The sequence below is a fragment of the Lissotriton helveticus genome, chromosome 5_1 (assembly GCF_964261635.1).
Source record: "Lissotriton helveticus chromosome 5_1, aLisHel1.1, whole genome shotgun sequence".
NCBI classification, from domain to species: domain Eukaryota; kingdom Metazoa; phylum Chordata; class Amphibia; order Caudata; family Salamandridae; genus Lissotriton; species Lissotriton helveticus.
Genome location: NC_136065.1, coordinates 191,888,489 through 191,901,571, shown reverse-complemented (window position 1 = coordinate 191,901,571; position 13,083 = coordinate 191,888,489). Strand labels below are relative to the sequence as shown.

At 42.7% G+C, this 13,083-nt stretch overlaps 1 protein-coding gene across 4 annotated transcripts in view; it reads right to left on the bottom strand.

The window, feature by feature from the left end:
- ASTN2 (astrotactin 2) overlaps window positions 1-13,083 on the bottom strand; it is a 2,754,112-nt gene that overhangs the window by 385,784 nt on the left and 2,355,245 nt on the right. The gene's annotated exons all lie outside the window — the stretch shown is intronic.

The following is a 13,083-nucleotide window of genomic DNA, read 5'->3' as shown; positions in this document are numbered from 1 at the left end:
GCTTCCTGAGCTTATGTATACTATACGAGTTTCTTTTACGGTTCCTTTCTATACATGTTGGTTGTAGCAGAAGGCAAACCCGTTCATTTCTAGTGTCGTTGTTCTCAGAGTTTTGTGAGTTTTACTTTCCTGTGTGTCTTTTCATTTCTGTTTTTTTATTGCCGTTGACCGCCTTTCATTCCCTTTATCCCCGTGGAACTTAATTTTGCACTTCTTAAAAGATGGAAAATGTTGTGCCGCTTTATCATGCACATAAAGTACAAACAATAGTGTCAGCATGGTTGGACTATACTGGAGATGAGATTGTTAATATGCCCCATAATTAGAGGCATGATACAGTGGTCTGCAATAGGCTCAAACATATTGATCATCTTTTAGCAACTTTAATTTTGAAACTGAATTTCCAGCTTAAAGAGCACAACCAGTCGTGCTGCTGTCCACTTTCTTTTGGTATGTTATTACTGCAACATACTATTCAAACCCCCCTTTTGAGTCTTCTTTCTTGTAAAGCACTATAACTTCTTAGGTCACTAATCTGTAAAGAAAAAATCCAAAAGTTTGTTTTAATTTCTGAATGTCAAAGTGCTGTGATCTCGGAAAAGAAGAAAATGCCTGCATTGTGTTTAAATGTCCGAAGGGAAACACGTATTGTGTGCATGGCAGTCATCAACCGTGGCCTGTAAAACTTTAAAGGACTCGATATTAAATGCATTATGATCAGGGGGGCTAGTACAGTGGAGGTTTTCGAGAGAACTCTTTCCTGTTTGAGTTATAGATATGTTTGATGTGAAGGTGAGCCATTAGTGAGTCGAGCCTATTTTATTTGAAAACGAGTTGGAGCTTGGAGGCATGTTCTTACTTATGTGCAAGATAGCCCATGTTTAATGAAGCCTAAAGTCAGGGCTGCCTTCTACCTTGCTATGGACTTTAAACAAGATAATATTTTTTCAGCCCTCCTGTGCGTTTCTTGAATCAGTACAAGTCTAGTTTTAGCACAGACACAGCCCTTCAATAAAGGTGTGATATAAGTATTTTAACAAGGAAGGATAATCCTATGTTTTCCTATTCGTAGTGTAATGTGCATTAATTCCTGTAGTAAATGATGAGGCCAAAAACAACTTGTTCTCTAATTTAAAGAAACAGTAACTTTTTTTAATAGAAGCGAGGCAGGATAATTTTAAAGTAGCAACTTTAAAAGATGTATGAATGAATTGAAAGCTGCATCCTTTCCCTATACATGGATATCGCTAGTACAAGGAAAGTGAGCATTACTTCTCCAAAGCTTCACGGATGCCCTGGCACAGTACAGTGAAATGCTGAAGAGCTAGGCGAACAGGGAAAAAGAGTCTGTTGATTATCAGCCCCTACAAATAGGTCAGTCTTCTAAACCCTTATTAAATCATGGCCCATCTTGACACCTTTTAATTATAAATAGGGTTAATCCTAAAGTAAGTTTATATGCTCAGAAGCAATAAAACGGTATCTCTATTCTTCATCTAAGGTCTATCTAAACACTAAGGGCTAGATGTAGGTAAATCTATTTTACCACTTCTTAAATAGCGAATTTTACCGATTCGGTATTTAAGAAGTGGTAAAATAAAGGGGGGGAGATGTAGGTAATTCCAGATGTGGAATTACCGAATCGGTAATATTCGGTATTTACCGATTCAGTACATACCGAATCGGTATTTCCTATTGATTCCTATGGGCTGTGAAGCCCATATGAATCAATGGGAAATACCGATTCGGTAATTACCGAATCGGTAAATACTGAATTTTGCAAGGGTGCAGGGGGTGTCACTTTGACACCCTCTGGCACCCCAAAAATTGACATGTGCGCCATGTGGCACACAGACATGCCCTAAGGGCATGTCTGTCTGTCACATGGCATAGGTGTGCATGCACACATGTGCATGCACACCTGAATTCGGTATTTTAACACCCAATTGGATTGGGTGGTAAAATACCGAATTTGTAGGGCCTTTGGGACTCAGAAGAGTCCCACCTACATCTGAGATTTACTGAATCGGTAAAAATACCGATTCGGTATTTTACAGAATAGGTAAATTTACCGATTCTGTAAAAATGTGCCCCTACATCCCAAAAACCCATTTACCGGTCGGTAACGGCCGAAATCGGCTGTTACCGGTCGGTAAATGGCTCCTACATCTGGCCCTAAGTGCAATGATACGATCAATGAACTGGTGATGACCAAATTGCAATGTTAACCTCTCTCAAAGACTTGTGATACTGCCCCCCACAATTTTTCCTAAAAGAATTTGAAATCATACCTCTTGCTTCTTTCGCACAATATTCAGGGGCACTGAAGAATAGGGTAAAATTATTAGAACAAGCAATTGAAAAATAGATATTTTTATTTCCAATATTAATCTTTAATTTCTTGTAACATACTGTTCACTCGTTCATTCAAAGATAAAATAAGCCGTATCCCCAAAAGAGAGAGGACATGCCTTTCATATCTGGAGGATCAATTGGCTACATAAGTCTCCTTTCATGTAGCGAATCCCCTCACTTTCTACCAAAACAGCTAAAAGAGAATTCCAGGAAATGCTGAATGTGTACCTCACAGAGAATTTAGTGCAGACCTGCCTATCACTTGTCTGTTGGAGAAATTGATGCCAAGATGAGAAATGAGGGAAAGTTTTGTTTTAAACGTTTTATATCACAGCAAAATAGTCCAACATCGTTTGCATGCCTTTCCAACAACGTTTGATAGCAGATGCATTCCTTCAACACTGACAGTCTACCACTGCCTCTGAAGATCCTGGGATAATGCAGCGAGGGTACACTAGTTAAAATTAGCAGCCGTTATGAAGCAATAATATTGTCCTCATCGTTCTGTACTTGCCATTTGGATGACCTTTCTATAGAGGGAAAAGTGCGATATTTCAGAATGGTATTTGGTATTCTTTGCACAAAGTAGATTTCATATTTTGTAGTTAAACAGCCAGCATATAATAATTTTATGTAGCCTGTACCAAGGATTCTGTTGGGCCTTTCCTTGACAACGGCCCAGCCAGATTCAATTAAGTATGCAGATAGCTTACCACCTGTTCTTAACATAGCTAATAAACTATTCTTTCAAATAAAGACCTTTCCTCAAACAGGCGATTGACACACACTTGCTTAAGAAAGGTTCCCTACATCTGCCCTCCTCCCAATAGCTACAAGCATTTTACTAGCCTCCCTACAGTATAAAATACACACTGGCAAAACTATTACTGCTCGGTATTAAAGGCTGCAGCCTTTTGCATTTGTCAATGATAGTTTTGTTATTTTTTTCGAAAAACCTTGTTGGGAAAGCTGCTGGTACCTCGTCAGTCTAAAAAATATATATATAAGCGAAAACACTTGTTAGAATCAAAATATGCACACAACAGTCAATGATGCTAAAGGGACCTACTTTGTATGCGGATGTGCTCTTCGTGAACGAGCAGAATGCTGCCACTCACAATGAAGTTACCCAATGGTTGAAGTGGGCTGACTCCTTGCCCTATGCTGTAGTGGGCAAAACAAAAATATGAATGAAACAGACCAAGTGGATGAAAATGGCTGGCTAAACTCACTATAACTAAGAATATTATATATTTAAATATACTAAAACGAAAAGGCCATTACAAACTCCAAACCTTAAAATCAATGCCTATACTGATGACATTTCAGTCTACATATGCTTTTGGACAAACAAAACCACTGCTAGATAAATTTGAATCCTGGATGTCAAGGGGTTTCCTGAAACTCGGCAGCGTCAACATGGGGCTCATTTTCCTCATTGGTAAATGGACTACAACGTTCTCTTTAACTCTGTCCCTACTCATGCTAGATAAGTCAGCTGGACCAGAAGTTCAGTAAAAGGACCAAGAGTCTTTCACTTCAAATTTGGACCTAAATGCCCTGATTGCTTCTGTGGTCAGTACATCCTATCTTTACATCTCCCTAATCCGATCACTCAAAGGGAAACCAGCAGACCTGTAAATTGTACGTGATTGTTTTGTGCCTTATAAATGCTTTTTTGCACAGCCCATTGCTATGCTTATTATTCTTTTTGGCTTTTGTTGGTTTAAAGATCTTTGGATCATCTCTCCTATTCAGCCCATGGTGGTGTCCTGACCCAGGCCTAGTACAGCAGTACCGCCCCGTCCTTAAGGCAGACCATTTTTTTGCATGCACTCCCCAAGCAGCCATGTCCTTCCTCTACTTGCTGGACACCTGGCTGTCCAGGTGAAGCTTGTAGTAGCCACTCTAAGACACCCATAGTGTAAAGCACTCGTTTCCATCATGGGGTGGTCCTCAACAAATCTACCGTCCACTGGCCTTCATCCTAGCCAGGGGCTTCATCCAGGGTATGGGTCTGGGTGTCATCTGCCCCTTTTCTTCTCCCTTTGCACTATTTGAAAACATCCTGCCAGTGCTTGTCAAAGAGAGCTAATGACCCAATCGAGAATTGTACCCCTTTCCTCCCCCAGGGGAATATTAATCTCCAGAATGAGTTGGTTGCTCAAGGGGCACCCAGAACAGCCAGCTGGACAGCTGAGTAATTAACCTAGCCCAGCTTGTAAGCTCGAACTCGTAATTGCATTAGGTTTTCCCAAGATAATATGTAATTTTTTAAAGTACAACTATGAATCCATATAAAGTACAACTAAAGTTGGATTTGGGGTCTGGACCCCAAAATGGATAGGAAAAACACATAATTGACAACTTTATTTCAATCAGAAGATACAATTTAGGCATATATTATTCAGGGTGTCACAGATTTTGCACTTCCGCCAAAAACAAAGGGAACAATTCCTTTTGGAAATACAATTGAATTATTAAGCCTTAGTAGGCTATAGGCAATTTATCCAGGGTCCTACCTGTGCAGTGCTACCCGTGCACTGATGTCGGGGTGAATTGGGCAACAGCCCTTGCTAAGCCTTTACATGTATTCATGTGTAATCTGAGAAGAGTCTGTCACCCTAATTGTGCAGAAGCTGACCTTGTTTAGAAAGGTGAGCATTGGAGGTTAACGCTCAAAACCATTACAACCAGAAGCTTACAGTGAATGACGATCCTTTAGGGACTCGCTCAAATGGAGTCACCTCTGAAACAAAAAAACAAAAAAAACAGTTTTTTTTTAGTCAGAATCCATGTCCTCACGTTCATTGAAATGAGCATGAAAAAAAGGTTTTTGTAAAAAGGATTGTAATAAAAATAATTTTATTTATAAGAAACATTTTTTTTAAATGTATTATAACTCTAAAACACTGAAACCATAAAAACGATGCGCCTTAACATGGCACAGTGTTTTTAGAGTTTTAATATTGGTAGCAGAGCATTTTTTGGTGTAAGCTTCAACATTTTGAAACTCTTCAATTCTAAATCTTAACTATAAAGACAATACCTCAACATATCTATGTAATATATTATGGGGATTTTCAAAAAGACTTTGCTTTTGCACTTGGCCCCAGTCAGTCGTCTGTGAGATGCAAGGGAGAAGAGGTTTTATAGAAAGTGTGAAGATGACATTTCTTGTTGCTCAGCCTGTAATCCCTGTGCAGCTTCCGACACCAGTGGAACAGAACTAGGCACCTGTCCCAAATCGCACTGCCAGTTCCGATCTTATTCCCAGCGGCTCAAGGTGGGTCAATCAGGATGGATATATCAGATTTCCTCCCGAGGATCTATTTCTCAAGCCTCATCCTCCACGCATTTGAGTTGGAACCTTTTGCCACAAGGTGGCTCTCTTCATGGATGAGCTTTATTTTCATCTTACCTACCCCGATATTTCTTGCTGTACAACTAGCTAGAAGATTGCCTCTTATGGTGAGCTCTTAAGTATAATGGTTAGTATTGCTAAGCTTGTTATCACATACCTATGCATACTGACAGAGTTAGGGCTGCGTCTTCACTATTTTACTGGAGGGGGTCCATCAGTTTTATAAAAGATATGCAGCTTGAAGGAGATAACTGATGGGAAAAGGGCCTCTTCTATCAAATACCACCAAAGTTATTTATTTCAGGGGCTCTTGTTCCTTATGTGGATGACCGTGCCTCTTTGGTGAATTGTGTGCAAGTTGCTTATAAATAAAAGGATTCTCTCATGCCACCCATGAAGGAATACCTGAACATGGTAGGCCTTCTGAATACAGTGGAATACCTACATATATTAGAAGATTATCCCTCCAAAGTGAACCACTTGTTGAGTTACAATCACCTAAAGCTTAACAGCAATACAACTGAAATTATTTTGCCTATGAAGCCTTCTCATTCAGGGAGCTTCCATTATGGCCTTACTCTTCGGGCTCTAAGTCTGCACTAGTGCTAGTTGTAAAAAATGTAGACATTAAAAATAGACAACCTTAACTTTCAACTGTGCAGGTTCCTGCCGAAGTCAATGCCTGACTTTTTAATTTTTTAATTTAACTTTCACTCATTGAAACCTGTTCTACGTCTATTTTCTTTTTCCTGCAATATTTAACTTTTGAACTTTTTTTTGTCTGCACTTCTGGACAACTGTGATGCCGTTTTCCCTTTTTTTGTTAAATCTTTTTTTGAGTTTTGATAACAGGACAGCCGAAAACACAGATCTCTACATTCTTGAACGGAAATAGTTGACATACATTTTCATCTCCAACTGTCCCAAATAACATTTTCATCTCCAACTGTCCCAAATAACATGTTCATCTCTAACTGTCCCAAATAACAGAGCACTTGCATTTCCATTTTGTTCACATTACTGTTACTTATTCCGTCTTTGGATTTATTCCCCTGCAGTGAGGGGAACTACAAATATTACCTCTCCACGCATTCCATTTACCCCAGATCCGGTTCCACTTCCGAGGCCCCCCTCTACTTTTGTATACTGCTCTTTCACCAAGCCATGTCTCGCACCCATACCAGCCGGATAGGTGATTCTGCAACTCCCCACCGACGAGTTATGTTTCGTTTGGCGATTATAAATCCTATAGTTGCCCAGAGTTGCTCAATGCGGGTCAAGTCCGTCACTTCCCATATGTTAAGTACAGATAGCTTGGGGGATATCAGAAAGTCTCTGCTAATGACGTCTTTTATACATGTTCCCACTGCCTCCCAATATTCCTGGATCGCAGGGCAGTCCCACAGTATATGATAAATTGTGCCCTCCATCCCACATAGTCTTCTACACTCTGCATCTTCCCTCCTTCCTATTTTTGCACGTTGCACAGTAGAAATATTTTCTATTGTGTATTTCTCGTTGGATCAATCTTAACCGTGATGAGATAGCTACCTCCCTTGGGGAAGATATGGCATCACGCCAGTCTTCCTCCTCCAATATTCCCCCGTCTGCCTGTCAACGCTCATGAATAAGTAGGCTTCTTATTTTTTTATATGTGAGTGAAATGGACCTGCTTTCCATGTAACCTGTAAGGAGTCTATCTTCTAGTGGGAGGTGTACGAAATGTCCGCTTCGGCCTGCACTACTGCCCTTAGGGCATGTCATATTTGTAGATATCTAAACTTTTCTTTATCCAGTAGCTCATATTCTCGCTTTGGCTCTGCAAAGGGGATTATATTCCCCTTCATCCACAAATCACACGTTTGATATTCCTATGACGTCCCATTTGTCGAATCCCCTGCGTCTGCCCAAGTTCCCTAATTTCACCATTTCCCAAATTGGTGTGGCTAGCGTCACCCTGTTTTTCCAGCCTAGTTTTTTGGTGTCTTTGTACCATAGAGCGATCGTTTGGGCAGTCGGTCCAGTAAGCAGCTACGTCTTCGGATTTGTGTATAAAGCTTTTCCATATCCCCCTGTGCCCATCAGCCACCTGTCCATCTGACAGGGCGGCTAGTCCTGTGGGTGATGCATCCATTTATTAACAACCGACAACTGCGAGGCTCAATTGTATGCTCCGATGTTAGTTAGCACAGTCTCTCTATCATACCATCCTTTAACCAGTTTTCGATCCGCGATGCGAGGTGGCTTGCTCTCCCAAGTAGGGTCCTGACCTCCCCATCTATTGTTTCGAAGTATGCCTCGGGGATCGCAAATGGTGTATTTTGTAAGAAGTACAGAAAACGTGGCAGTGCCATAATTTTTAATAAACTGCACTTCCCGGTAGGGACAGTGGCAGCGTCCTCCAGTGATGTGCATCTCCATGGAGACATTTCAGCGGGCCTAGGAGATTATGTTCGTAGAATAGTCCCGGGCTTGCTATAGCAAATATTCGAAGGTATTGCACAGTTGGTTAGCAGGACCGGGGTGGGGTTGTGCAGGAGATAGATTACAGTTTTTGACCAGTTGGTGGTATATCCGGTGTGCTTTTCAAAGTTAGTATAGATCTGGAGTAGCCTATTTATAAAGGACCGCAGTGACGCCACGTATAGAAGCACATTGTCTACGTGCAGGGTGATACTATCTTCCCAGCCCTCTGTCCATCGTAGTCTTCTGATCAAGGAATCCCCTCTTCCCCAAACTGCCAGATGTTCCAAGATCAGTGCAAATATTATTGGGGACAGAGGGAACCCTTGTCTTGTTCCCTGACCAAGGGCAAACCTTTGCAAGGTGTGTTCGTTCACCAAGACGTGTGCCAGTCGCTCTGCATACAGCAGGTGGATCCACTGGAAGTTTCTCCTGAAGCCCTTACGTTCAAGAACAGTAAGCATATATGGCAATTTGATTGTGTCAAAGGCCATACGAGCGTCAAGTGACCGTAATGCCGCGTTCTCTTTTATGGAGTCTTGCCGTATTGGGGCCTGGCATAAAGCCGGACTGGTCCGGGTGTATCAGTTTGGCCACAATTGGGGGCACTCACTTCACCAATAACTTCGCTAGGATTTTAACCTCTGCGTGCAGCAGCGATATAGGGTGATAGGAACTGCAGTCTTCACTAGATTCCCCCTCTTATGGATCACCACTATAGTTGCGACTCTTTGGTCTCTGGGCAGCTTACCCACTTGTGTACTGCCTAAGTACATTTGACTTGGGTGCGGGTCCCTTTTAGTGTAGTCATTTTGAAAAACTATTGGGAGGCCGTTCGGGCCCATCGCCTTCCCCGATTGTATATTACGTGTTGCCGACACAACTTCCTCATCATTGAGGTCTGCCTCTAGTGTTTGCTGGTCCTCTAATGAGAGCGTTGGGACCGGTAGGTCTCTCAACAGTTCTCGTGACGCCTCCACCATGGCAGAAGCCACAGGAGAATACAGTTGTGTAAAATAGGTCGCAAAGGCCTCGGCAATAGCATGCAGCTCTTTCAGCATCCAATCGCCTTCCTCTCATAGAGTCGCTATCCAGCGGTCTGCCCATTCTCGCTGATCGAACAATGCTTAATAGTTTACCTGCCCGGTCTCCATGTTCATATACTCTATGTTGCATTGTTTTATGTCTGTCCCTAGCCGCATCTGATGTCAAGGTTTTGTATTCTTGTTGCTTTAGTTCTAAGGTGTGTTTCGCTGTATTATCCTGTGCTAGAGAGCTCGCACGTCAGGATATCCTGCTTCAACTCCTCAAGTCTCGTTCTCTTCTCTCTCTCTTGTGTCCTACCGTGAGGGAGAGTGCTTGACCTTTTATTACTGTTGTGTAAGCCTCCCAGAGGATTTGAGTAGACTAGACCGACCTTTTAAATAGTCAGCCATGGACTTAAGTAAGCTCGTTGTGATGTGTGGGATTTTAAAGTACCAGGGGTTAATGGTAATCTCTCTGTATGTGGGCGCAGTTCCCAAGACATATTTTGCCCATAGTGGCGAGTGGTCTGAGATACCCTTTGGCTAGATGACGTAATGCTGCGAAGTTGTGCACAGCCAGTGTCAGGACATAGTCAATTCGGGACAGGCTATTGTGTGCTCTGGAGTGGAATTTGTATTCCTTTTCTTGGGGGTGAGCTTCGTTCCACATATCTACCAGGCCCTGGGCACTCATAAAGTCGGCCATAACCGCATTAGTGCGTGTGGTGTCCCTAAGTGGTAATCGGTCTATACTGTCATACAGGGTCATATTTAAGTGCCCTCCGATTACTAAGTCTCCGTCAGGGAAATCTTTATGTCAGGTAATTATGTTGCCATGGAGCGCTAGGGGATATATACTGACATAATATTGATACGCCACCCCACCCCAGCTCCCAGACACCGCTGCGAAATGGCCCTGAGCATATATAGAAGTGCATTACTTGCAAGTGCAAGTTTTTGCGCAAGAGCATCCCTGTCCCTCTGGACCCTGAGGTGAAGCCTGAGTGCGTTATCAGTCTATAACCACACCTGTTGAGTGCCCTTCAGGTGTTCCCAACCAGGTGTGTTTTGCAGTAGAACTATATCTGGTGTTTTTTTTTTTTTTTTTTTTTTTATGTATTGAAACACTGTTACCCGTTTGAGTTTGTCCCGAGCCCATTGACGTTCCAAAAGAGTAGTTTAAGTGACATATCCGCCCCCCTTCAATTCTATCTCGGTCTTTCTCTCTGCTACTAAATGCATTACTGGCCTGACGAACCGTCGCAGTGGGATTCTCTAGCCCTCTGTGAAGTGTGGGCATCTGTACTGTGTGTGGCATGTGTGATCTGTTACGGATCTGGAAATGTGGTCCTGTCAGAAAGCAAAAAAACTGGTCCGGTGAAATGCCTGAATGCTACATCTTAACCAACTCCAACTATAACCCACAACCTGACTTTGTCCCTCCCCCTCCCTGCCTCCCTGTGAGGCGATGCTTGAACTGCCCGCCAACATTGCAAAGTGCCCTTCGCCCCCTTTCCCGTGTAGGAGGCGTGAACCCATTCACCCCGGAGACATGAACCTATTTATCGCCCACCCTCCCTCCCATTCAACGATAATCATGCATGATACAATCACATTTTAGTACCCCAATCTTGGGAAATAGGCAGCTGTACTTGCTTGGGCAGTGGTGTTGAACATGTCCAGTTCTCCTTACGTTACTGATTGCACTCTACAGTTCGATACTTGCAGGACGATTTTCAATTGTTTGGATTTATCTTCCACCCCCCCCCCTCCTTACCCAGGGGACTGTACACTGTACAGCCCACCACCAAGGGTGGTACAATTCGTTGTTTCCTATGCCAGTGTGCGGGTTTTCTTCAGAGGGGACTCTATCTTTCTGGAGTGAATCGGATCGTGTCGTGTCTGGGATTTTACTATCCTTCGCCTGTGTTATCGAGGGCGGTATACAGGGAAAAGTATACTTTTGCTCCAGCTCCCACCCCCTGCTACGAAGCACTTTACTTCACCTTAGAAGCAAATGCAAAAAACACCTTTAGGGGCATACTTTTCTATCGTCCCCCAGGTGCCAGAAGTACTTTCACTACTAACCTAGATGCTCTCATGGAGCCTATTGTCTCCACGAATGAGTTTATCATTCTATGCGATTTTAATGTATACCTAGAAGATAGAGGGGATACATGCACTATCTCTCTCCTAGAGGCCTTAGGGACACTAGGTTTATCTCAGGTGGTCCTCAAGCCAATCTACAATGCAGGGCACACACTTGATGGCATTTTTTTACATCAGTACCAGGCCTAACAGTAAATTACATTCACCCTCTCATGTGGTCAGATGTCTCCTAAATCACGTTCGACTACACTATCCCAAAAGTCCAGAAGGGAGTAGTAGTTAAATCCCACTCAGTAACATATAATGTCTGGAACAAGGTTGATAAAGACATGCTCCACTCCCAATTGAACTGGACGTGGCCACTTCTAAATGTGTCCCCAGACCTAGCAGTCAGCAAATACACTATTTGGCTAAATGAGGCCATTAGGACCACGGTACCCACCAGTAAAACTTCAGGGAACCGTAACTCGCCATCGCCCCCTGGTTTACTGAGGCCATACAACAGGAAAAATAAAAATGTTGCAGAAAACGCTGGAGAACAACATGTGATATAACGGACAAGAGCATCTATAAATCTGCATTAATTTAATACAAAACCCTGCTGATCGCAGGAAAAAGGCCTGTTTTTACCAGGCAGACTGAGAAAGCCAAGAATTCGTCCAAAGAACTGTTTGGGGTAGTAGAGAAGCTTTCCTCTCTACCTAAGAAAAAATGCACCAAGAACAACGACTGTTTTTGTGGGGTCATTTCAGAGGCCTTTAGAAATAAAGTTAGACATCTACGACTCCTTTGAAGTCATCCCCGCTCGTGTTCCTAATGAATTACTCCCATGTTAAGACCTCAGTGGAAAGATCTTTCAAAGCTACTCACAGGTTACTACTGAACTAGTGGAAAAACACATCAAAGAAATTACATCTGGATCCCCATTAGACCCTTGTCCTCCCGCCTTCCTGAAAGATATAGAGAAGGAGGTGAGCCCTCCACTCACAGAAATTTTTAATAACATGTTCACGTCTGGTATCTTTCTGGCTCCATGGAAGGAGGCGTCAATATTGCTACTGTTAAAAAAAAATATATACATATATAGATATATAGATATATATAGATGAATCTAACCCTAACAACTATTGCTACTCCTAGCCAAGATAGTGGAGAAAATTATGAACAATTAGCTCAGTTCATACAAGAAAATGATTTACTTGATCTCTCCCAATTCGGGCTTCGACTTGAACACAGCACAGAAGCAGCACTAATCAAGGCCAGCGAAGAGCTCAGGAGGGTGATGGACCAAGGGGTCGCTGCCGCCCTCATCCTCCTCGATCTGTCAGCGGCTTTTGACACTGTGGATCACAACCTACTGCAACTGCGTCTGGAAATGTTAGGGGTCAAGGGTATTGCACTGGCCTTTCTATCGTCCTTTCTGAAGGATAGTAGACAAACAGTGACACTGGGCCAGTTTAAATCAACACCTTATGTCCTTCCTTGCGGAGTCCCACAGGGCTTGTCACTCAGCCCAGCACTTTTTAACGTTTATGTATCAGAACATGCCCCTTTTATCCAAGTCTTCGACTTTAGTGTCACGTCATATGCTGATGACACCCAGATTGTGATGGAAATGTATAAAGATCAAGCCTCCCCATCTTTGTAGTTTAAAAACTCCATGATGGCAATAACCAGGTGGATGGGAAAGCATTGTCTCAAGCTAAACTCTGAGAAAACCGAAGTGGTGATCTTTTGGAATATGCATCCCAGCTGGGATGACCTTTG